Source organism: Strix aluco, chromosome 4, assembly GCF_031877795.1.
Source record: "Strix aluco isolate bStrAlu1 chromosome 4, bStrAlu1.hap1, whole genome shotgun sequence".
NCBI lineage: Eukaryota > Metazoa > Chordata > Aves > Strigiformes > Strigidae > Strix > Strix aluco.
In genome coordinates, this window is record NC_133934.1 from 62,794,083 (window position 1) to 62,821,317 (window position 27,235).

General features: G+C 41.6%; 1 protein-coding gene across 1 annotated transcript in view; it reads right to left on the reverse strand.

The window, feature by feature from the left end:
- ADGRL3 (adhesion G protein-coupled receptor L3) overlaps positions 1-27,235 on the reverse strand; it is a 514,763-nt gene that overhangs the window by 485,729 nt on the left and 1,799 nt on the right. The gene's annotated exons all lie outside the window — the stretch shown is intronic.

Consider the following 27,235-nt stretch of genomic DNA (forward strand, 5'->3'; position numbering starts at 1 on the left):
TTTCTTCAGGGTACAGCCCTCCTTATAACTGGAATGTATAATAAATTCTAGTATTCAGAACATTTCAAGGAGGAATAATGTTCACCGTGAACTCCAGCTTTATTTTCTTCCTTACTCTGAAATCAATTAGACTTGCTGCTGAAAGAAAAAACTGATTTGCATCTCTGTGAAGAAGCCAAACAGGAAAAAATAAAGTTTAGTCAAATGCAAGGACTCAAATGTAAAGTTTCTATCACATGCTTACGGCTATCAATTGCTTTCCTGCCATCACATTCAGAAGCAACATGCAATACGTCTTACATCTCAGGTTCAGCATGACAAAGCAATCTCAGACAGAGCAAGGATCTCAGGCCAGCTAGCAGGTTGCATACAGCCGGCTTGCTCCTACCGCAAGAGGTTCAGTAAAACACTTGCCACAAAGCAGAAGGATGCATGTAAGCACAGAACAGGTATGGCAGTGTGAGCAAGTATGCGCAAAAGGAGAGCATGAAGGGGGAAAAAAATATCATTTTTTGGTAAAAGCTCTATATAAAATGGAAAGGGTCGAGCACAACTCTTGAAAGAACGGGAGAAAAAAGGTTAAAAAAAGCACACTGGATCCCCTTTTCTTTGACATGTGAATTTTTTCTAAGACTTTCTCCTACAGAAAAGCAGTGCTGGTATACAATTAGTCAATAGCTACTCTGACAACTTAGCCTAAGAGGGAACTAACAAACTAGTAAACTTACTGCAAGTTCTAAGTCCTCAAAGTATTAACCGCCTAATCGCCCTGCTGCCCTCTTTAAAGTGGATTTAAAACAGGAAGGAAAAAAGAATCGGAAGAAGACAATGGGAGAGAAAAAGAAGGGCAATGTTGGCCTTAGGATTGCAATAGTGATCCTGCCGTGATGAAGAAACGAATGTCAATTCTATATATTTTCACCTTCACGTGAAATGATTTATTCTGTCGCATCCTCATGTTTCAATGGCCTCTTAGAATCACAGAATCACTTAGATTGTAAAAGACCTTTAAGATCATCAAGTCCAACCTAACACTGCCAGGTCCACCACTAAACCATGTTTCTAAGCACCACATCTACACCTCTTTTAAATACCTCCAGGGATGGTTACTCAACCACTTCCCTGGGCTGCCTGTTTCAGGGCTCGATAACCCTTTTAGTGAAGAAATTTTTCCTAATATCCAATCTAAACCTCCCCTGGTGCAACTTGAGGCCATTCCCTCTCATCCTACCACTCATTACTTGGGAAAAGAGACCAACACCCCCCCTACAACCTCATTTCAGGTAGTTGTAGTGAGCAATAAGGTCTCCCCCTCAGCCTCCTTTTTTCCAGACTAAACAACCCCAGCTCTGTCAGCTGCTCCTCGCAGGACTTGTTCTCTAGATCCTTCACCAGCTTCATTGCTCTTCCCTGGACACAGGAGAATGAGCAGGAAAAAATTCCCATGAGAGCCAGCGTATGCAAAAGGCTTTTCTGCAATACCACTTAAAAAAGGGCGACATTGCTTTACAGTTCACTAAACAACATATTTACTTGCACACTGACTACATATGTTGTACTTAGATGTCACAGCAGATTACTTGCTAATTACACCAGGAAAAACCCAAGTAATTACCACAGACTCTTTCCTCCTGTTCAGAAGAGGTCTGAGCCAGACATTTACATGACAAATAATCACGCCTACAACTAGCAGTGGCAGCTTCGAGCAAAAAAGGACCCCTCGCCTTTGGACACGTGTCATTAAGTAATCCTCTTTTTTTTTTTAATACACGCTAAAAACTGGGGATGCACCAGAAACGCGTACACTGAAAAAAACAAAGTGCTCTCATTGCTAAGGAGTCCGTCTGCTCAGGACAATCAAGCAAAAATCAAATTCTTTCCTAACATTTTATCTGATCTTTCAGGCTGATAAAAACTCCTTTTCTGCTACTGAATGAAGGAAATCATATTACCAGAGCTGATATTCATCAGAAATATTTTGAACTGAATATGTGAACTGCTTTTAACTGAGTTTAAAATCGATAACTCCACTCCTGTGGTTAGTTTTATTGAATTGTACATTGGAATAATATCACTGCAATTATGATGACAGTATTACCCTCCACTATAAGCTGTATTTATTCAGCTGGAAGGTGAGATGTACTGCTTCTTCATTTGACAAATCAGACACTCCATCTCTTTTAATGTTATTTTAATGAATGATCACTGAGGGTTTACACTGCCACACGTGTACCACGCTCTTCCCTCAAAGGTCAACACCTTGAAAAGCCTTTGTCTTTGATAGCGTTTCTGTTTCCTTTCATAGGTAAAGTACTGGAGGGAAGGTAAAATGCAATCATATAAACCTACCCAAAACAGCATACGTTAAGTGCCTAGGATCACTCATGACTGTTTCCACAGATCCAAGCAGGCGTTTGGATGCAAGAGAAAGTTGGTTTGGGGCGGGGGGCGGTATGCATACCAATATTATTTATACATGCAAGATGATAGCTAAAACTTTATTGCTTCTCCCTGGTAGAAATGCAAGAGTGGAGCAGCCTGTCATCTGCTCTAAGCATTTGAAATTTTTGTTACCTGTAAACATTGGGCTTTAAAGTGGGAGAGAAAGAAAAAAAAAAAAAAGGATTTGAGGCTCAATTCTATGTTTTCTCCCAAAAGATTTTCATTGTTAAAGCATCATTTCATAGCTTCACATATATAACATTTGTCTTTTTCTTTGTCCTGTTTATCTCCAATAGAGTTTAAAACCACAAAGAAGTGGCAATCAGAAACAACTCACCACCATAATACAGCACTTGTCAGTGAAGAGTTTCAGAGCACTTGACAAAGGTGGTCAGAATTATTAACCCCACTTCAATGGGGTTTAGATGCAATGAGGAAACCAAAAACAGAAAGAATGACCCACACACACAAGCCAAGAATAGGATCCTGCTTTCCTATCCACTCTGGGAACACCACGAATTCATTTTATATTGTAACATTATGACCATAATCGTAGATGTGCTGTACAGAAGGCTCCTTTTTTCCTCCAAGCACCAAAACTGCAAACTCTAAATCTCCATTTCTGAACTCCCTGTAATCAAGTAGCTTCCTTTTTTTCCTTTGGTGTATCAAAAAGCAGAACCCCTGAGTTTTGTCTAATGGTCACAAAAATCACCATTGTCTTTAATTACCTTGGCAGCATTAAAAAGGACTATTTTTCCTTCGCATGGATAAAATGCTACTGAATTCCCCACAATAACCAATCATCAGCTTTTAAATCCCACATTAGTCAATGATGTTTTCTTTCCACTGACTTGGGATGATGCTGGTTTTTCATCAGCAGAAGAGGAGAAGTCTCCTTCCTTGGAGACATCTAGATTTCATTACTTTCTGTATCTGGGTCCCTCTATATATCCTTGACCTGTGATAAAAGCACTGCCTCCTGCTTTCTCCTACATTCCCATACAGCCCCACTCACATAAACCCTCCCTTCTGCAAATAGGAGCATAAAGTCAACATACATTTGTTCTTTAAATTAATCAGAAGTGGGACTCTTAAGAGTCCTGAATGTCACCTGCTTCAGCTAAGTCTCCTCTATTCACAAAATACCATTCCCAGAGATATCCATATTTGTGTACACTGCTGCTGCAGTCTAGCCAAGAAACTATTACCACTTTGCAGCCTTCAATTTAAGAGCATCAGTGTGTGACAATTAGATATATTAAATTCTGTTAGGCCAACAAAACTTATGATTTAAGTAGCAGAGAACACATACCAATAATTTATATGTAATTTTTCTATCAGCAATTAATCCACTAGACTTCCTGCCTTGATCCTGATACTTGTGGGTTTCACTTTTCCAAAAAAAACATTACAGATATGCAGGAAAGCGCCAAGTTAGACCACTACCTATAATTTCATTCTCCTTGCTGCCAAGCTGAGGCCTGGTCTTTTGCTATGCGTACAAATGCTAATTACAGCTCAACACTAATGCTAATCCTGACATCTGCTAATTAAAAGATCACATCTTCTGCAGAGTCAGCAGTGCTATTCAAATGAAAACATTAATCAGTTTAAAATGAAAAAAAAAAAAAATCAATCAACAAAGCAGGAATTTTAGTCCTTGGTTCAATTAATATCAAAGTGCAAACTGGGAGTACTCAAGAGCAAGTGTCAGTATGTTCTCCAAGAATATCTGATACTCGGTAAAAAGGGAATTTTTCAGCACTGTGTGAATTCTCTGTTCTCAGTAATTGTCCACTTTCCTTCTTATTCCTTCTTTAATCCTTGCTTCTCTATAATCAGAGCACCTCTGAAACTCAAGACCAGCCCTAACCAACATCTCAGGGTATAACCAAAGCAAGCACATTAATCTACATGTGTGCGTCTAAAGAGCTAAGATGTCCCACTTTAAGCTTAATGGGACTGCTCTCTTCTACAGCTGACACATGCACGTACAGGATCAGGGCCCTCATGGGCGATTACAACCCAATTACATCTTTTACTCTAAACCACCTCTTGGACAGAACAGTCCAGATTTGCTTCCCATTTCAGCACACATAGTAGGCAGGGAAGAAAGATCAAAAGCAGGATGCAAACCTGGATGCAAAAAGCATCTACCCCATACTGAGATCATAGAACCCCACCAAACAGCCTGCACATGCCTGGAACTAACACACAGGGCTCCCCGATTCACCCATTCCTACCCCAGCCCCTGCTGCTTTACATTTTGTCCCCAGTCGTTGTTTTTCTTTTGAGGGATTTCCCACTGCCCAGCATGTCCATTCATTCATTCTGGAAGAGCCCTCCTGCATGACAACTTCACTCTCTCCATGAAAGAAGCAGCCACTTCCCAGACCCTTCTTGGCAGCTGCTTCTTTGATTAGTTTCTTCAGCACTTGGAAACCATGGTACAGGTGCTCCACAGATAAAGTAGCTCTGAATAGACAAGGACCCTCTTGAATTTGGGAGTCTTCTCCACCCCTTTCTGGAAAGGCAGGTGCCGCACAGGTAGGCGTTTCTGTTCATTCCACTGCTTTGTCTTTCTCTCTGGTTATTTTTGGCCACTAGACACTAACACCATAAGTTAGGTTTTCAACAGTTCTTGTAAATTTTGGATAGAGATTCGGTGAGCTGCTCCATTATGGAGAAATACATTTGCATTTCTGGGTGAAGGAGGAGATCAAGGTGTTGAAAGAGCTCTGTCTTCAAACAGCCTTCGCTCCAGAGACATCGTGAAGGTGGGTCAGGAGCTCCTGGAAATCCATTCAAGTTCTGAAAGTACCAAACCCAGACACTGTCATGAGAAAGTCAACTCTGAACAGGGACAAGTCCCACCGCAACACATCCAGAAAGCCAGCATGTGACCCATGCAGTTTTCTGACTCTTCCTGGTCTTTACCAGAGATAGGATTATTGGGTTATCAGACAATCAGACTGACTACTCCAGTTTCCAAGGAAATTAGAAGAAACTGGTAGTAACTGGAGATTTTGAGTGGATGAAGAGACGATGCAACCCAACAGCATCCCAACAGCAACAGCCTCCCATGAAGCCACCTTTTAAGAATCATGTTTACTATGTGTCAGAAGGATGCCTGTTGGTAAACATGAGGCACAGGAAGTCTCCCCCTCAAAAAAATAAAATTATCTTGTCTCAGTGGGGCAATACTCCTACAAACTTTGAAAGAAACAATCCCAGCAAAAATAAAAAGCAGCTTACAAGCCAGCACTGAGCCAGCAGCAAAATAAGGCTCTTCACTCATTTAGCATGCTACTGTTTATTTTTTCTTTTTAGTCTGCATTTATTGTTTTGCTGTTGCATAACAGAAAAAAAAAGCTATTTGAATTTGTTATACCAGTTAATATTTTTATTTATAAGGAAACCACAAATCGAGTTTACTGCCTTTTTAACAGTGCTAATATAAAAATGCTCTTTTGATGTAAGGTGCCAACGTTTCTTTCCCTCACCTTCTCAGCTACATCCCCTGCAATTGCCATCTTAGTTGTACTTTAAAATTTTCACTCTGGGGAAGTCTTACATTGTAATATATCTCTGGCTAATAATACACTGCAGCCAGTTATAAATCACTCATGTTGATAAAAGGTCCAACAAAGTTACCAGTATCATTCTGTAACGCACAAGCAATATTACCAAGTCTGATTTAAATAGAATAGGCAATTCAATCAAGCAAAAAATGTGACAGAGCAAACTGCAAAAGAATCTTAAATCATTAATGAAACTAAGAATTTAATGTATGCAAATTAAATTATATATGCATATTTCAATGGGCTAAAAGTTTATGTGCATACTTTACTCAGGAATCTGTCTTGTGATACAATTAGGAAGAAATGGTGACAATTCAGATTTTTTATTACTTTGGACTGTAAAGCATTCATATAATTTATGTTCACTTAAAAAGGTACAAAAATCCATCAATTAAAGCCAGGCTTCAGATGATATAAATAGACCGCAGCCCTGTTGAAGGTGCTTATAGCCCTGTCTCAATACATCATTTGAGGATCAGGTCTCACTACCCTCCACTTGTAAAAAAAGAAAAACTCAAAACAAAAAAACTTGAGGTTATGAAAACATGGGCATCAGCTTTCACAGAATATGAAGAAAATAATTTGAAACCCTTCTCCTCTGGTAATCAAATTTGGCAACAGGTTCAAAAGTTATCAGGGCATGACACAGGGCACACTGACCTGTACAACCATTAAATAAGCCTTCCTTCCTGGCAAAACACTTTTTAAAGGTGGGAAGGGAATACGTGATAAAATATTAATCTTATTGATTGTACTCTAAAAAAAAAAGTTACAATCCAATTGCAGAGGATATGACATCTTACTGGCATCATGGAGACACGGTGAGATGAATCCTATGGCTGGAGTGTTGGATTGGAAGGATACAGGCTCTTTAGGAAGGACAGGCAGGGGAGACGAGGAGGAGGTGGCATCCTCCATGTCAATGACCAGCTGGAGTACATGGAGCTCTGCCTGGGGATGGATGAGGAGCCAACTGAGAGCTGAGAGGGTCAGGATTAAAGGGAAGGCAGGGACAGATGTTATAGTGGAGGGCTGCTACAGGCCACCCAACCAGGAAGACCGAGCTGATGAGGCCCTCTACAGATAGATAGGAGAAACCTCCCATTCACAAGCCCTGGTCTGCTGGAGGGCATAAGCAATCCAGAAGGTTCCTGGAATGCATTGATGATAACTTCCTACTCCAAGTGATACAGGAGCCAACAATGAGAGGTGCTAGGCTGGACCTTGCTCACACCAACAGGGAGGGACTGGCGGAGAGTGTGAAGCTCAAGGGCAGCCTTGGCTGCAGTGACCAAGAAATGGTGGAGTTCAAAATCCTTAGGGCAGCAAGGAGGGCATGCAGCAAGCTCGCTACCCTGGACTAAGCCACTACCCATCATATCTGAGAAGCCGTGGCAGTGTAGTGAAGTTCTCACTGACTGGAAAAGGGGAAACACAACCTCTATTTTTAAAAAGAGAAATAAAGAGGATCCAGGAACTTCAGGCTAGTCAGTCTCACCTCTGTGCTCAGCAAGATCATGGAGCAGATCCTCCTGGAAACTATGCTAGGGCACACGGAAAATAAGGTGGTGATTGGTGGCAGTCAACATGGCTTCACTAAGGGCAAATCGTGTCTGACAAATTTGGTGGCCTTCTACAATGGGGTTACAACACTCTTCAATAAAGGAAGAGCAACTGATGTTGTCTACCTGGACTTGTGCAAAGCTTTTGACACTGTCCCACACAACATCTTTGCCTCTAAATTGGAGAGACATGGATTTGACAAATGGACCACCCAGTGGATAAGGAATTAGCTCAATGGTTGCATTCAATAAGTTGCAGTCAATGGCTCGACGTCCAAGTGGAGAGCAGTGATGAGTAGCATTCCTCAGGGGTCAGTGTTGGGACCAGTGCAGCTTAACATCTTTGTCAGCGACATGGACAGTGGGACTGAGCGCACAGTCAGCAAGTTTGCCGATGACACCAAGCTGTGTGGTGCGGTCAACATGCTGGTGGGAAGGGAATTCATCCAGAGGGACCTGGACAGGCTCACAGAGAGGTGGGCCTGTGCAAACCTCATGAAGTTCAACAAGGCAAAGTTCAACAAGGCAATCCCAAGCACAAACACAGGCTGGGCAATGAGTGGATTGAGAGCAGCCCTGTGGGGAAGGACTTGGGGGTATTAGTGGATGGAAAATTGACTATGAGCCAGCAATGGGCACCTGCAGCCCAGAAATCCAACCATATCCTGGGCTGCATCAAGAGAAGTGTGGTCAGCAGGTTGAGGGAGGGGATTCTCCCCCTCTACTCTGCTCTGGTGAGACACCACCTGGAGTCCTGTGTCCAGCTCTGGGGCCCCCAACATAAGAAACACATGGACCTGCTCAAGCCAGTCCAGAGGAGGGCCATAAAGATGATCAGGGGCTGGAGCACCTCCCTTATGAGGACAGGCTGAGAGAGTTGGGGTTGTTCAGCCTGGGGAAGAGAAGGCTCCAGGGAGACCTTACAGCAGCCTTTCAGTACTTAAAGGGGGCCTACAGGAAAGATGGGGAGGGACTTTTATCAGGGAGTGTAGGGATAGGACAAGGGTTAATGGCTTTAAACAGAAAGAAGGAGGTTTAGATTACATGTAAGGAAGAAATTCCTCACTGTGAGGGTGGTGAGGCACTGGCACAGGTTGCCCAGAGAAGCTGTGGCTGCCCCCTCCCTGGAAGTGTTCAAGGCCAGGTTGGACGGGGCTTTGAGAAACCTGGTCTAGTGGAAGGTGTCCCTGCCCATGGCAGGGGGGTTGGAACTAGATGATCTTTAAGGTCCCTTCCAACCCAAACCATTCTATGATTCTATGACATTTCATGGCTACTAAACATCTCTTAAAAATCAGTACGTTAAAGCTTTTCCCCTTTTTATTAAAGCAGGACAAATAAACATCACCCCAACCAAATGTCAAGGGTTTCTCTGACTTCTGAAATCTAACCCAATATTTCCTGTTATAAGCTATTCACTGGAAAGACATGAAAATCGAGGCAGTCAATGGGTCCTTTAGGAAACTATTTTGTTTCCCCCCAGCACAGAGAATTGCTCTATTATATTGATAAAAATACACACTTATGTTGCCACAGTGAAAGTATGCACTGAAGCTCAGGGCAGTAAATTAGAAACAAGATGTCATTTTCCAGTCTGAGATAGAATACACTAGTTTATTACCTGCTCCTTTTTTTTAACTTTTTTTTTTTTCCTTTCTTTTTTTTCCCCAAGCAGATTAACAACGCTCCCAGTGAAGAAATCACAGCAAAGGAAAAGTACCAAGGCAGACATTCCCACCATGCAGCACCGCTTCCAGCTAACACAGAAATGGTGCCCACTGAGCCAAAACTCACCAACTTCACCAGCTGCAGTGCACTAGAGACTTCTGCCAAGATGCTGAGCCTTCCCCATTTGAGATGGAAATCTGTTTTAGGCTCGAACCCAGCAAAGCCTATACTCAACTGCATGGGAGGATTTAAGCCCTAATAGTGCATCTGCATAAATGCTTTGCTGAATTAAGACTCTGCCTGTTAACACCTCTTCCTGTTATCATTTCTCTCTGGGCAATCACTAAATCACATAGGGTCTAATGACCTAATTAAAACATTTCTTAATGCTCATAGCATTTGTGATGCCAGCTTTCAACACAACTAATGGCAAATGAAGGTTAATAACTGGTAATTATCATACTCCTTTTAAGATTTTGTTTTTAAACAAAAGAGTGAAAATATGAGAAATAAATCACTGCAAGAAAAGAGCAAGCACGTATGCCATTCCTGAACAGCATGAAACACTATTCACAAGAATACATAAGCTATAAAGGCCAAATATTAAAAAACATTCAATGTATTCTAGCAGTATGAATTTCAGAGACTGCATATACTCAGAATTTCAGCTTTAAAGAGCCACCTGTAGAAAAAAAATATCAAAATACTACGTCACCAATCTGTAGAAATCAGACTGATGTCTTGCTAAGATACAATTACTGGGAGTGCATCTTCTAACTTTTCACTGCTCTGTAAACAAGCTTATTCTTTGCTACAAATGTCCTTTTCACATGTGCATGCTAACCAGTCCCGATGCCCCATTTTTACTAGCGGAGCTTCAAATTTACATCTTTTCTAAAATAAAAGAACCTTTAAAGAAATCACAATAATTTTTAAAAATCAACACTACAGAAGTCAGAGCAGCTCCATGAACAGTTTGTATTAACAGCTGCTGTAAAACCAGAGGGAACACAAGCCTACATTACAATAATATTTAAGATTCTCACAACAAGAGACTAGCAGATTTGCAGAAATACACGACGATATTCATAAAGAAGCTGGTGCTTGGCCTTCTCTATTCAAGTGTGTCCTTCAGTAGGAAAGGCTGGTCAAAATGTGACACCTCAATGCTATTCAGGCTCAATCAGCTCTTTCTTACAGAGGAAGATGCTAAAGCTGTATTGACCAGAGCCCCTAGTGTACCACAAGCTCTAATCAGAAACCTAGTTTTCTCCAATAAAAGGAGGATTTCTTCAGATTTCAAATTTGCAAATATTAGAAAAATTACTGAAAAGAAGATTCAACTAAGATATCATTAAAATATCCTGTTTAAATCCCTTGGATCCTGGCTCTGACTGCAAGTAGCTGCCCTGGAGCAGGACAGATTTTGAACTCACACTTAAGAGCTTTACAAAGTTATAGCCTTCACGCTGTTCAAAGGGCTTTTTTTATGCAAATTAATTTTATTCAAAATGAACACAAATGTCTTCATGACCTCAAGAAATTTTCAGTAACAGGTCTGTGCAAAAGCACTTTGCTTGGCCACTGTAGTTAGGGGGTAACACTGACCTGAAAGTAAGTAAAGATGTATGATGCACTGATAAATCCCCAGCAATTGGAGCAAATCAACAGGACTACGCTGTAAACAGACACAAACAAATCATAAAAAGTGCCCTAAATCTGAGAGAGATCATTGTAATGAAAGACATTCCTAGTTTCATAAGAGTGTGGAAGGCATGAGTATGCTTCATAAACAAGGACTTGAAGCAAAATTATCAAGTCCAAGGGCTACCAAGTAACCCTGAAGAGAACATTCTCAATCTCCTGAATCAGAATTGGTCATCTCCAGAAAAGGCAGCTAAAATTGTCAAGTAATATTATCCCTTTTTTTTTTTTTCTTGTTTTTAGGCAATGAGTCATACAAAGTCCTTTACTGGATCTAACCCCATGTGGCTTGCCTTTGATTTTTTTAATTTGATCTGACAATTACGAATGTAAAGCAGAAATTGAATTTTTAAGCCACACTGAAGTAAACACTCAGCAACATCTGCTTTGTTTTCATTGTTCATTCAAAACTTATTCAGAACAAGGGAAGTTTTAAATGCTCCTTCATCATTAGCTGACATTCTGTATTTAAACATTTCTATCAGCTCTCCTTTTATTTAGGGAAAGTGACATACGCCATTTTACATCAAGACTAAAGAACAAAGAAATCTTCCCTTAGTCCTCTAATGAGGGCAAACTCGTCCAAACAATGGCATCACAGAAATGATACCAGCTGTTAAAAAAACCAAAACCAACCCAGTCACCAGCAGTGTGTTACTATTGCAGTACAGTCCTAAAAATCCCCATCTCCATCCAATTCAAAATGAAAGGCTGTTCAAGGATTCAGTCACCTGCTTAAAAAAATTAAAACCAACAGTGCAGAGAAGAAACCAGCACCAAATAATTAGGAATGGGGTGAGTGAATTTAGTGCTATGTATCTGCAATATTGATGGATTTGGGCATGTGCTATGCATACATAGCTCTGCTTTTAAGATTCAAGATGCAGTTTGCTCTCGTGTCTTTCTCGAAGTTCTGTGCAAGTTGTAAAATGAGTTTGCACAATGCTGAGGTTCAACCTCTGTCCAGTAGAGTATATTAGAAAGAGTGGGAAGAAAGAGAACAGAACACACCTTGCTTAGCAAGTTTCCATACGTATATATACACACATATACATACATGTATATATGTACACATTCCTACACACATATACAGGTGTAATACATATATATATATGTTACATTCAGTGTTCCCTGGAGCAAAGGACTTAGCCAACATATTGGGGACTGACCTTCAGAGCACCTACAGTTGGAAAAAGGAAAGTTGGGAGAGCCACCAACACCCCAGAGAAAACCTCATACACATTTTGAGCAGCTCTGCACTCCTTACACGGTCCCGCAGCTTGTGCTACTACCACGCAGCTACACAAAAATCAGCTGTAAACCAGCCAGGAAACCAATCCCAGGCGAAAACAGCCCAGCAAGAGCTACAAACCCAATGCAGATTTTAAAATTAGAGCTTCATTTCCCAGCCTGGTTCCCCATACAGCCACAGAAACAGATGGCAAAATGAAGGGGTTTGATTTGGGGGTGGAGGGGAAGCAGCCAAAACTTGCACTGGAACATCTGTCCAAACTGCAGCTCTTGGAGACTCAAGAAAGGAGGGTAGAAAGATTTTTTTTTTTGACTCTTAAGAGACTAGTAGGATCTATGCACACCATATTCATAGGAGATAGTTTCATTAGATAAATCCTTAATTTGTCAGGGACCAGAAGCTTAGAGCTGCAATCTGGGAAGCTCCTCTCCCACCCTCCCACCAACGGGCTCGGCATCCCAGGGCACCTACCCAAGTGATGCCTTCCCACATGAGTTGAGGCAGACACAGCTCCCAGCATCTGCCTTTTCAGCATTTTCACAGACTTAAGTTTCAGTCCTTGAAAGAAAAAGGGAGACTAGAAGTGCAATTGCTCAGGTTTGCAGGTTACTACATGTTCTTGGGGAAAAAAAGCAATAAAGGTACAAAAGCACACAATGGGAGTCCCACTCTCAATGTACAGGACTGCACAAAAACTAACAGGAGGGATCACTCATTTTCCACCATACTTGCATTTATTTTTGTGATATTTAAGGTACATGCCTTACACCAATTCAACTCGTGCCAGTCCTCCTCTGAGTAAGTGAGAGCTCCCCCTCAGGGCACAAGCTCTGTGAAGACCAGGGGCCATTTCAATTCCTCCCCATGCACTCCCCGCTGGATCAGCTCAGGTACCAGCTTATCATGCACGTTCACATTTAAATTGGAAATGCACTGCAAGCCAAGGAGAGTAATTTCCTGGGGTGGGATTCACCTCCTCCATCTTGAGGTATCTGCAATGTAAATGTCTCTATCAGACTTTGTCACCTTAGGCTTTCTTTACAGTCAGTGGAGAGAAATAAGCTTTTTAGGGTGCAATTCATCTGACCTATTTTAAATGTCTACATGAGAAGGAAAGGAATCATGCCTCAGCAGTGCCTGCCTCTTTCCATTAGCTAGAAGGCCAGTTTAAATTATTATTAGCTTGCATACAGACATCTCTGTTCAGCCAGATAAACTAAAACTCATCCTTCTCCTTTTAAAAAACAAAACCAAAACCAAACAAAAAAAACCCGAACAAACAAAAAGCCAAAACCCACCCAAAAAACCCCACAAAATCAAAACACCACAAACACCATACACAGTAATCCCCAGCAAAAGTGGGGTGCAGAAGAATAAAAAATATAAACATATCAATTCGCTAAACAAACAAGCCAGAACAATGCCTGCTTCCTGTGCACCACACTTCAGCACTGCAATAAAAGCTTGCTAATGAGCCTGTTAATCACCCCAGGCTTATCTTCTAGCAAACCACAGCAGTGACCCGCCGGCCGACCACCAAACATGCCCCGGTGGATGCTCTCCAGCTGCAGCAGCATCTCGCTCTGCATGGCTCAGCCCAACGCAGCGAGCAGGCAGGCACCAGGAGAGCAGGCAGGCTGCTCACTGGGATGCTCTTCTAGATATTTGACCAGCTCAAATAATTTTGTTCAGTTATTTCAGGGAGAAGAGAAAAAGGTAAACTCGCAAGAATGCCATACGCATCAAAAAGCGGCCAGCAGAAGATCAAGCAATTTGGAGCCAAGGTTAGTTGTAAGGAAAAGCTAAGCATTTGTCAGTATAAAACACACACACACAAGTAGGATTCAAGCATCATCCGCTATTTCTGCATAGAGTAATAAATAAATAAAAAGTTTTGTATCTTTGTTCCTTTTATATCCAACATATATCAGGTGTTATTTCCGGAATAGCAACAACTTCTAAGGGATCTCCAAAATTCACAGGCTCTGGCACATCATGATTTTGGCGAAGTGACTGTACACATGCAACTTCCCACTGGAGTGTTCAAACATTGTTTTCAATCAGTGGCATATGTAGAGCTGTCTAAAGAGAAGAGATACAAAATGATAAAGGTCATCACCGGGACTGAAGGAAATTCAGCAGACAGATCATGTGGCACGAGGGGATTACACCATTCCACACTTGCACAGCTGAACTCAGTATTTCTGCTGCTGGTACCTGCAGGCAATGGCCCTGTTAATCATATGTAAGTAATAACCTGTAAGTTATTACTTATAGGTAAAATAAAGTGACAAGATGTTGCACTTTTTAAAGGAACTTCAATTTCCCACATATTTTAGCGATATTATGAGTTACCACTAAATTACTTTTCAAATGTGTCTCCAAATTGAACAAAGCAGATCTTTGCAAGCCTCTTCAAGCAGAATCAGTCTTTACTTTTCCAGGAAAACTCTTATCCAAGCTAACGTGCAGGAAAATTCAAGTCCACAACATTCAGCTCTCAATTAGCAGCTATTTTTAATTAGCTACAAACACTATATCCAAAGTCTCTATCAGCAGCAACTGGCCTGAATCAACACACAGTTTTTGAGGAAAACAAACAAAGCAAGCCCACACAAGAAAACCTCTGCTGGCCTTCAGCCAAGCACGCAAACTAAGGGACATTTCCATATCACTTCGAAGATTTCAGAGCACTGGCTAAAGCTAAATTAAGAAGGGAAGATTGTTTCTTCTCAATTTAAAAGCAAAACCTGCCTCTTCGCTATACACTTATCTGACAAGAGCAGTACAGAGACAAGGACATGAAAATCATACCAATATGAAAAACCAGGAAATACATTTTTCATTGGCCTGATATCCTAAAATGTAAATGAGAACCGATATACAAGGCAGTGAGAAAAGGCAAAAGGGAAGAGAAAAAAAAAAACATCCCCTCCCTTCATAAGCTTGTTGCAGCCAGAAAATGGAGGCAACCACAAGGCTATCTGCTCATCCTCCTCCATCGGCACACGACAGTATCTTTTTTGCCACGATGTAACATCAGCACCTACCGCTGAACACCACAGTGCAAGCACTGCAAGGCAACGTCAAGGTATCACGACATGATTAATTTGTGGCTCCCAGCAGGTCTTCCCAGATGATGAAGTATCTTGCCAGCTGCTGAAATCTCGGTACCAAGACCACAGACCTGCATTAAACAAAGTGGCACTCCTGCTATTATTTTATCTTGCCCTTTTGATGAAAGATGTCTGCTTGCTTAATTTAAATAATTGCTCATTGTTACAATAGCATCAGTAGATCCACATAGATCATCTTTACATACCCTGGCTGTCTGACGCAATGAGTCTGGAAATGGAAGTGAAGAAAAGAGAGTAGGTGTCCAGCTGGGAAAAGGCTGGAATAGCCAGGCGTCAGCCCCTGCTTTGCTGGAAGCGAAGAAATTCATCAAGGCACAAAAGGATCCTCAGTTCTCTCCTCAGTCAGCAGAAAATTAGCAAGGAGGCTGAAAACGTAACATAATTACACAGCCACCTTTGAACCTTATTACTGCGCACACACACACACGTTCAACTGCATGGTTGTGACTAGTCCCTTGCTCCTAACACACCAAAAATTAGGCATATTACACAAAATTCGGCACAAATTCACAGGAGTAGGAAGTAGACAATGTTGCCAAGTGGAATAACTAGGATGCACTGCGGCAAGACACCTTATGCTACTCCAGCATGGGCACTATCCTCTTCTCTAGGTTTTATGTAATGCCTGGCCAGGTGGTTTCCCTTGAGTCCTAGGGTGATGTTGTAAGGAGGAACTTTCCCTTCCTTATGGCATTTGTGTAGCATTAGGTTTTGCCCCTGAAGTGCTGGCACATGTGGGACCTTCAGCAGGAACTGCAGCCCCAAAGCCCACACAACTGCACAAAGTCCTCAAGCTCTGCACAGGTGACTTCCAGACAGGGAAATGGGACCATAAAATACCTCTTGGTACAGGAGCAGCAGTGTTCCCTTGAACCTTTGCCAAGGGCCACCACATCTCTCAGGAAGGGAAGCATCAGTGGTGCCTCCACCATGTGCACCACCCCAATCAGCACACCCAGCATGTGCAGCAAGTAATTTTTTTTTAATTAAAAACATTGGCTTAGCTTTAGGAGCAACAGAACACTAGTAAAAAATGCTACCTCCCTTTTTAAACAGCCATCCTAGAAATTTATCTGTGATAGATTTTTCTTCTCATTTTAGAGTCCCATAGAAAGTTTGAAATTAGGTAAAATGCTATAACTCTGCAGCATTTACATATAAAAAAAAAAAAAATATGCCGTTACCATTCCCAGTTCAGAAACAAATTTACCAGACTCTGCTCAGAAACCACTACGTATGGAGTTACTTAGACCAAGTTACTTCTGTAGAAGAACAGATGTCAAGTAGACTTCAGTCCAGCGAATTTTCCATCTTCATTTTCCTGACCGACTTCTAGTTTAACCAGATCATAATGGGACCATTACTTCTTCCAGCAGGCTGTGCTTTCATGTGCAAGTTTCCTCTGCATAAAGGACCATTTTTAAACACTTGGGGTTTTTTGAAGGCTGGACTATAACCTAGCTTCCATGCAGGTACCCAGATGAGGCATGGCCTGTCTGAGTACCTCACTGAGCTCATGCCAGAGCCAAGAACACCGGTCATCCTTGTGCAACCAACAATGCGGTTAGAAAAGCGGATCTACTAGCCTCTACCCTTCCCTGCTGCCCACCACCATCCCAGGTATGATTTCACGGCAGGCAGCTTCACCACCCTCAGCACCACCCCTCAGCCCTTGGGACACCACCTAGAATGCTCAAGAGGATCATGTTTGCTGGTCTTTGACCCATGGCTCTGGCCTTGCCGTCTGGGCTACAAAGACAACTCATATCCAGCTGCAGATCTATGGAAGAGCCCCTTAAAATACGACTGTAAACTACACGTTTACAGGCTGTACTCCTCAATATACCACATTCATAAATCACCTCACAAGCATAAATTATCCCTCAAGCTCATGCAAGCATCGTGCAAAATACCCAGGGCTCCCAGACACATGAATTCCCGTACTTTACACCCAGCCTCTCAAATCTACATTTGGCATCTGGTGGGATTAGCTGTGCACCAGGAAAAGAAAAATGTCTCTGTAATTAAAAGTTATCAAAAAGTCCCAAGAGCCATATAGCTTTTAAGAAAAACAACCACATTAACCAAAGAGCAGGGAAGATGAGCAGCTGGAGCATCAAATGCTGGAGGTCGCCTAAGTTGGCACCTCAGCATTTCATTAAGGCATGGAGCTCACATCTCCCAACTCCTGTATGGGAAGGTTTTGGTTTTACCTCTAGAAGGAGAAATCACTTAATCAGCATCTAACCTAATGTAAAGACAGCTGCTGTACAATGTAGGAATGTAGGGGAGCAGCAAGGCAGATGAGGATTGATCAAAAAGCAGTTTTACAGCAAAGGCACTCTGGGACTCCTCTCATTCAAAAGCAAACTTCCCATATTAAAAAAACCCCTTTTACAGGGGAAGACTAAGCTGCTCAGAAAAATTCACATCTCTTGCCCTCAGAGATCACCACAGTATATTGTTATAAGTCCACTATTGAGGAAAAAAAAAAAAAGTTTCAGGTATTCATGTTCCTTCTCAGCTTCATCTTGGGAAAAGCAAGGCATGTAATCGTGTGTCAACAGCTGAAAATCCTGTGCAGTCCACACGTTCAGTGAAATCTTATCTCTGTGAGCTGTATGGAAAGCTACAACGAAGTTGACTGTTTTGCTGGAAAAACAGATATATATCATTACATCTCTGATTCTGCTTCAAAACTAGAAGTCCCATTTAGAGTATTTCTTCCCTGGTGGAGGGTCCCCATGGCAGCTGTGCCTAATAAGAAAGCACTGTGCTTCCAATGAAAAAAACAAGGAAGACGAGAATATTTACCTACATTTCACATTTTCTCATCGCTGGACACAATAGCAGAGGTGAACACTCTCTGGTGAAGCCTGCCTTCCTTATGCATGGACTGGCCTCTTTCTCTTAGTCTCATTGATTTGATGGGACTATTATAAACCAAAGACCTGCTTAAGGACATCAGCACTGACCCCAAGAGTCAACTACAATGCTTCTCTGGTTTGTTGTTTGCAGATTTTTGTTTGTGGGGTGTTTTTTTATTTTCACAAAATGCCAACAGGGAGCTCCTGAAGCATGCAAAGCTTGGCCCAAAAATAACTCTTCACAGAATCAGCCTCTGATGACAATTGACAATTTCCCAACATATATATATCAACATATGACAATACACCCTATTCTCATTCTTGTGCACTTGTGTTACCTTCTCTCCCTGATCACATTGCAACTCCCTACACCAAAAAAAAAAAAAAAAACCAACCAAAAAAAAAAACCCAAACCCCAAAACATGTTGCACAGCTATCTCACTGTCACATCTATTACTCAAGAAAGGTCTCATTGAATAAATGTCTGTTCAGAGGCTCTAAACAAATTTCATTTCTGAACACCACTGTCTGCAGCCCAGCGGGCCATTTCACGAAGATAAGATCACATATTTAATCAAACGCTTCAAAAAAGAAATACACACCGAGTTTGCTTAATAACGTCAAATAATAAAAGTGCAGCACTGGCAGCATACTAATTTTTAGTGCTCTTTCTTCTTTGAGGGTTGTCTCAATAGTCAAGGTCAACCGTACATGGGATTTCTTCTAATTAGGGTTTCTGATAAAGGCTAGACCTGCTTATTCTCACCACTTAGCCATGGCTTTCCCTAAAATGAAGACATCTCTCTTTCATTTTAAATTAAATCATTGCAGAATCCCACCCAAGTGTGACAGACAAAACTGCTAATTCAATAGAGAACGTAAATGAAAGACAACAAAAAACACATCTTTGTGGTCAATGAGGAACCACCCACACAAATGTCTACAGTATAAAAGGAAAAGTGATTTACAGAAAAAGAAAACAACAAAGAATTACAGAAAAAAAAAAAAACAAACACCACATGATTATCGCTTGATGATTGACTACAGCTCCTACTGCAGCCCAGCAGAGACCTATCTGAGTTAGAAATTAGGAGAGGACTTGGCACCCCTAGGTCAACATACGCTTTGCCATTTATTTCATTACAGTAATAATAAGAGGAGAAACCGGCTCAAAGAAACAGCATTATGTTACCACTACTGCAAAATACACCTACATTACTACAGACTAGACTTCCATGATATTCTTCACTAACTTGCCTATTACTTTGGCTGTTAGTTTTTATTTACCTCTTGAAGTTGCCACCTTTACCACAAAGACTGCTGCTGGAATAGGCTTTACCCTCAAATTACATGAACTTGGGAGGAACCCTGGACCCTCGCTGTGCTCAGAACTGCAGCTTGAAAATGGTCAAACAAAGGCTGGCATCCTCACCCTTACAGCCTGGCCCATGGGTTATGCTGGTCTGCCCTTCGCTTGCACGGGATGAGGGAGTGATCAAGCGTAAAAGCATTGGAGAAGACAACCCCCCATCTGCTGCTCCCAAAGCTGGAGGAGACAAACAGCGAGGCAGCTCTTAGATATGTTCCCCACCATATCCCATTCTCCCTAACACAAAGATCTCTGCAGACACTGCGGAGGTCCAGATTCTCCCCCCTGAATGGAAAAATTACAACTTCTTAGTTTAGGCTGGCATAAACAACTGCTTGAGTCTACTGGCCAACATCTTTCTACAGGTGCTCAAGTTTTACCCAACGTCTCAGCTCCACTGCAAACACAGAGCTGCTCATGTGGGAATACCCTCACACACTCAGTGATGTACACCCGTATTTCTCATCAAAACAAGGGTACTTGCACAGGTATAATTCCCTTGTCGCATTTTAGCCTTCCTTTGGAAAACTGGTGATGGTATACGGAAAAGCACTCCCCACTCCCACAATCAAAATGCATCGCACAGACTTTAGAAAGACTCATTGCAAATTGGTGACCTACTTAAGGAGATCTATAAACTGCATTACAATTGTAATTGCGGATCACTTGTCAAAAGGTCACAAGTTATCACTCTATGCAGCGTAATCGCTATATTTCAAATACCTATCAGGATGAATTTTACACAAAGAGACACACATCACTTTGGAGTCGTACCAAATAACGCAGCGATTGTAATATTACTGTCCTTCTTTCGAAAAATAAAAAAAGGAAAGGAAGGAGAGGGGAAAAAAAGAAGACACACAGCCACTCCACACACCTGCATCCATTAAAAATAATCCAAAATGACATTTTCTTGAAGACGTCTGTGCTGTGGGAGCTGCAAGTGCAGTAGTCACATTGTAATTTCCCTTGGAAGGAAGCAGGATATATACAACCACATTTCCAAATGATTAAAGGCCTTTACTGCAATATCCTAAATCCAAAGGAATAACATTTTAGATCCCACAGACAGTTCCAACAAGGTCAAGCTGAGGTGCAATGTCCAATACAGTAATCTGTGGTGTGCTGGAAACATGAATGGCTGTTCTCTGGATAGTCTGGATAAGCCATCTACTACAGGATTATAGACCAGTTTTGTGTACCTCAAGATAGCCTTAACATAAAAAGTCATTCAGGACAGAATCCAAAAGCCTTTTGTTACTATGGAAAAAAAGGAGGGGGGGAAAAAGAAAAAAAAACCAAACCAAAAGATACAAAACACACAGAGTAGCAAATACGGATTCGTATTACATGGCAGATATTGCTGAATACAAAACCTGCAGCATACATCTTGCTGAAAAAAACCCCAACAAAACAACAAAAACCTGTCCCCTTTGAAGTGAGTGACAGGAATCTGAGCCATTTCGAAATGATGACGTGTCAGTCAGTTACACACATGCAAAGGCAGTGTGAAAGGAGTTAACATGATCTCTGAAATTTTCCTCAACTCTTTCCAACAGTAAAAGCTATTCAAAGAGACAACTATGATGAGTGCTTTTTTTTTTTTTTTTACCTTCCCCCAGCAGTCTTTGGAATAGGCGTAAAAAAAAAAAAAGAAAAAAGAAAAAATAAAGGGGAAAAAAAGAGAGGAAAAAAAAAAGAAAATAAAAAACCCCAGAGAGCTATTGAAAATCTCCTTACAGGGTCAGCTGTCACTGGAATGCATTTGAGTATTCAGGATACCCACCCATGCAGAACATCAAAAACTGGGCTCAGGTCCCTCCCCTATTCTCACGGGTTTAAGCCAAGGCTTGGTTTGCGACATGGCGCTGAATAGCAAGGCAGCGCGGTGCCTCTGCAGGGCTTGTAAACAGCAAGACCCACCCATCAAACAGAACGGGGGTGTCACTTCTGCTTAATGCTTCCCTTTCCTCCAGGTGTCCTCCAACACAACACACCAGGTACGTTCAAAAAAAACCAATGTCAACAGCTCTGCAATTCCTGGTGCTGGGCTCTTTTGAGCTAAATAGCCCATCTAACCTAGATCAGCCCAAAGCCAGCCAGCCTGCTCCTCGCTTGAAGGAAAATATTGACATCCCCAAAGAAAGCTGCAAACAGCACTTCAGCAACACAGTGACACTCTCTTCTGCACTCTGAGGGCAGTGAAAAAAATTCTCATTAAGGCAGGCTTGGGATCAGCAACTTCAGAATGGGAACAGGCTGCTACAGCAAGTAAGCAAGGACCAGCACCAACTCCGATAAAATGTGCGGTTGCTCAGTGCTCAGCATATCTGAAAATGTGGTTGTTTTATTTTGATGTTGGACTACTAACCAAGGATCTCAGTTAACATTTAAAAACTGCAGGCCCATTGACAACTATTTTGTTGTTATTGTCCATCATTGCACCTACATCTCAAGAACTCAAAATAGAATCAGAAAAAAATCAATAGGGAGAGAAGTTTTTTCAGCAACAGAATTGAAAAAACTCTATGCATCAGCACCATCATTTCACAAACAAAACCCATGTATGCGCACACACAGACAGAGATGCAGGTACACATTTTGGGTTTAGGTGCAATTCTTAGATAACTTTTTCACTTCCCTGAGTTTGACAGAAAAAAAAAATTAAGAACTGTGTCTGTTCCCCAAATCATGATATTTATGAGTCCATATATGTGTCTGCGTATAATAAAGGGATGTGCTGAGACTGCATTAGTCAGAATGTTTCTACCCCTCTTTAAACAGTGTCCTCACCTCTGTAACTAGATTCTTGGTTCCCACAGAGTGGGAAAGGGACTTACTGTAAAAACCCATATGCATTGTATGCAACGACTGTTACAAGCAAACTACTTGCCACTGGTGTAAAACCACTTAAGAGTTTTATTCAAAGGTGCCAGGTTTAGACCAGATCTCTTTTCAGAACAGCACTGGCACCTTTGTGCAGGACTCTATAGTAGGACAATTCACAATACCATTTTAAGCACCACTTCTACCAAAGCAGAGGTCTATTTCACTTCATTTTAACTTTGCATTGCTGTAAGAAAACATTCACGTTGATCCTTTCCATTTATGACATTTCGCTGTAAGTTTTAGAAACACATAACTCTGTTGCAAAGTTCAAAATCAATTACCTCACCTGGTATAAATCAATGCAACTGCAATCAAGTCAGTAAAGCTATTACAATTAATAGTAGCAAAGCTATGGTCCAACCAACTCAAAACATCGTGCAAAATATTTCAAAGCTGTTCCCTGTCAGGTATCCACTGCAATGAATTGGAGTTGTGCTATAGACTGCTGAAGAATTATGTTTGTAACCACTGAAATAATTCCTATGTAATTACTCACATGTTGACGAAGGTACGTTTAAAAAAAAAAACATTTCTGATAGTATGAGGCCATATATCAATGGATACTCTGTAAAAGTTTATTACTATTAAGCATTTAAATGAAATATATAACTTCATATTGCCTAATTAGGACAGCTTCCAAACACTTTTTCGCTTCCTTCAGAATGGTATCTATTTCATGACCCTTGGAACCGAAAGCTGTCAAGTCTCAAATGGAAATGTCTTGATTTTAGTTTTCAACTGTTTTCATAAGCAGATTTTAGAAGTGTGCACAGATTTCAAGCCTTCACCTGCGTACAGAGCTTTGTTCAGCCTGAAATGCCACCTCTGGCAAAGACATTACAACACAATTAGCAGAAACATGATGCTGAAGCAGGGGAATGTTTTTGAAAAGATACCAAATCTGAGACTCTGGAGCATCTTTTGAGAAGATACCACACCTGAGATTCTTGAGCATTTTTCCCTCACAGGGAAGCCAACAGAAGCACTCCATTGAGTACAGCGGGAACCCCACTGCAGATATAGCGATACCTCCCTTGGACGGGAGTGGGCCTGAAGAAGTAGAGAAGAAAAGTTTAAAATGGGAGGAAAAAAAGAAAGAGAAAAAAAAAAGACAGAAAGGAAAAGGCCATTTAAAAATGGTTTAGTGCTTATTTCTCTGCCAGAGGAGGTTTCAGACAGACTAGGGAAAAATTCCACATTGAGCACTGCTTAGTAAGTAAAATAATGATCCAGAACACAATTAAAATTAAGTTTTTATTGCCTGAAAAAACTAGCCACCTTGCTATAGCTAGAGATGCTTGGTGCAATGACTGATCTGCCTTATAGGCAAAATCAGAAGGCTCTCTGAAAAGACTGCTTAAGTAAAAGTTATAGTGTCAAGGTGTCCTTAGCGAAGTCATCTTAAAAATGAACGTTTAGCTTGCGCCCAGGAGACACATGCATTTCCGACTGCTCGCTGTAGACATTATCTAGTGAGGAACGTAAAGCAAGCATTACACCACAAACTTGGAAGGCTAAAAACAGGCAATGGGATAACATCTTAGACAGAATCACATCACAGATTTGAGTAGGAGGGGTTTCCTTGACATTAAAGTAGCCAAGAATTAAAAGTACATGCTTAAAAGCAAGCTCCTCCTTCTTCTACTTCAGCAGCCTGCTCTGGGTGCTTCCTTTAACCTAGAGATGATTCAGGAAGCGCTGGAGCATCTCAGCACCTACAAAAATGATGACATATTCACACACGTCCCAAGCAGGGATCAAAGAGCCCTATATTAAGTGTTGGTGAGGACTGTGACAAAGATTTGCTAAGGCAGATGTGACCCCAGGAAATGACACTGTCAGAGGGCAGTATGCCAGACTGCCTTGCCCAGGACAGTTATGCTCCTACAAATACCCCAGGGCAGAGTGGACTGTTACAAATGACACATTTTCTAGCTCCCCATCCTACAGACACTGGAAAGCGTTGCCTATAGACATAGCAGAGACTGACTTGTGTATGGACACCCAAAATTTTGCATCATGGTGCATTTCTAGTATTCACATTCCATCAGGAGGGCATCTGTCGAATAAGAAAGGGACCATCAGGGGAGAACTAGGAGTCCACACAAACTATGGTAAACATCTCTTCAAAACTTCAATGCTCACCAATTGCATCCCATCCCAATAAGCAGCCCATTATCAAAAGCGACAGGAAAACACTTCTTTATTTTGCAGGGCTGTCCTAGTGTCTCAGCATTATCCCAAGCAATACATCAGTATTGTGATGCCTAGCTCATAATAGATCATCACTGCTCCAAAATAATAATTCCTAAGTTGTTCTTCCAAATCTCTCTTATGATGCAGTAATAAGTTTTATCAAAATCACTCAGATCACAACATTGGGCTGGTTCCACAAACTCCAAATAACATAATTTAAAAAAAAAAAAAATTAAAGCATAAAAAGCCTCCTGCCCATCCTCCATGTTTTAGCTTTTCCCTGATCCATTCTTGCTTCCTGAATTCCATCTCTTTCATCAATCTTCAGCCCATCCTTTATACTGTGTCATGCATGAAATAGTTTCCTAGTCAATCTACACCAGTCCCAACACTATTAGTATTAAAATATGTAATAATAAATCACCTGTTCCCGGGATTACTCCATTTACAAAGACTTCACTCTCCTGTATGCATCTCATTTACTCATGTTGATGATGCATATGCTCATGCTCAGAATGTGAAAAACCTGACAACAGCATCAGGCCCTCCAACTGATGTGCTGACCAAAGCTAAAGGTCATGCATACTCCTCTCCAGTCCTGGCCGATGATTCGGTCCACCTGCCTCTAAATCTTTATTTATCTTTATAACAGCCCTGTGATGCTGGGCAGCACACAGACACCCTGCTCATCAACTCGATGCACGTGCCTGCATCTCCACCTACAAACCTGCTCGCGTTTCTCTCCTGGCCAGCAAAGGGCACCAGCTTCGTTTTCACACCGGCAGGCAGGGCAATTTGTTTTCTGTTGCGGGAGGAAAAAAAAAAAAATCTTTTCTGCATGTAACTCCAGGATAGGCACGTCAAGCACCTCCACCACATCACCTCCGGCAGGGAGGGATGCGGCCCCCATGGCATCCCAACCTGTGGGATGTGCAGCCGAGCACTGGCTGCGGCAAACAAAGCAGGGGGATCAACCCAGCAGGTGCTTGGGGACAAATTTCCTAGACTAGCTAACTACACTAGCTGCTCCACCATCCCCGGAGGGTGCCGAGAAAAACCCAGCTCCTACTTTTGTCAAACAAAACATCCAAGAGAGGACTTGCTAGCCTTAAACTTAATACATACCAATAAAATCTCATTGTCCCTCAAAGCAGGACTCGGTGTTTTCACTGTCATCAGTCTGCACTGCCATTTAGCTTGCTCTGGAATTAAATGCAAAATTAAACATATCCTCTTCTAACAGCCCCCAGAAGAAAAGGGAAAATTCATATTTTATTGAATAATAAAAATCATACGGAACTTACAGGCCAAGACTAGCTTTATAAAAACTTCAGTCCTCTTGGAAACAGACACACCAGAGATCTGTATCCACTTTATTTTCTGCTACAGCGACAACAGTCACTTTATAGTAAACCAAGGCTAAATAAGGAAAAAGTACTCTTAAGGAGCTGCAACAGGAGCAGTCTCAACCACAACAAGGGGGACTGTCTCCTGCCATCTGAGAGCAGTTGTTTTACCTTTAGAAAAAATTACGGCTTTACAGTGGAACCCTAGACTGAACTTTGTCACCCAACATCAGCACCAGTACGCAAATTTTCTCCCTTCCTGGTCTGGTATTCTTAAGTGACAACTGCAGACTTTTTGACAGCAGTCTGTTTTAACCTGCAACACCTGGTTTACCCCCATGGGTAAAGCATGGAAGGATTTTTCCTAATGAATACGCAGTAGAAGCCTGTTAATATCGCAAACCCTTGGAAATTATGATAAATGAGCTCTACAAAGCACACACTACTACTCAATACCAAGCAGGCAGCATTGGCTGCTTAAAGAGTCTCTTTAAGAGATGGCATTCCACAACAAAAATGGAATTTATTCATTTTTAACTCCAGGGAAGATTTGGGGTTTTTGTCAGCTTTGAAAATCTTGCTCCAACGCTCTGGAACAATCAGTACTATAATATAGAAAGAAACCACGACTAGCAGACTACCTATCTGCCTTATATCAAGACACAGATGGCATTTTCACCCCTTTTTTTTTTTTTTTTTCCTGCATCTCAGCCTCCTCCTAAGCAGCTAGCTGCCTGGAACCAGGACTGGGAGAGTGGAAATGCTAATACCTCCTAATGAGTGATCTAAACAAGAAAGTAAATACAACAGACTGGGTTGTTTTGGCTAAAGCAATGAATGCTACAGTGACAAGCAGACAACAATCCATTGCTTCTGGCCATATACAAGTTGTTTTCACTACCGCAGAGAAGAATCACATGCCTATCAGGAAAGGGAGAGAAAGACAGTCTCCCTTCCTACCTCGCCATCCCTCCTACAAACTAAACATCTGCCTGTCTGTAGCAGAAAGGGTGGAAAAAAACCATCAGGGGGACTGCGTTGTTTCTATGGACAACTCTGGACAGAACGCTGCTGATCAAACTCAGTCCTTGAATATAATCCCCCAGGTAGCCAGGGCACATTTCTGGGGCACCGTACCTACATCTTCATTAGCAATAAAGAGCACCAGCTCGAGGTAGGCTCTGTAGACTGGGAAAGAGGAAAGGGCTGCTCTCTGGCT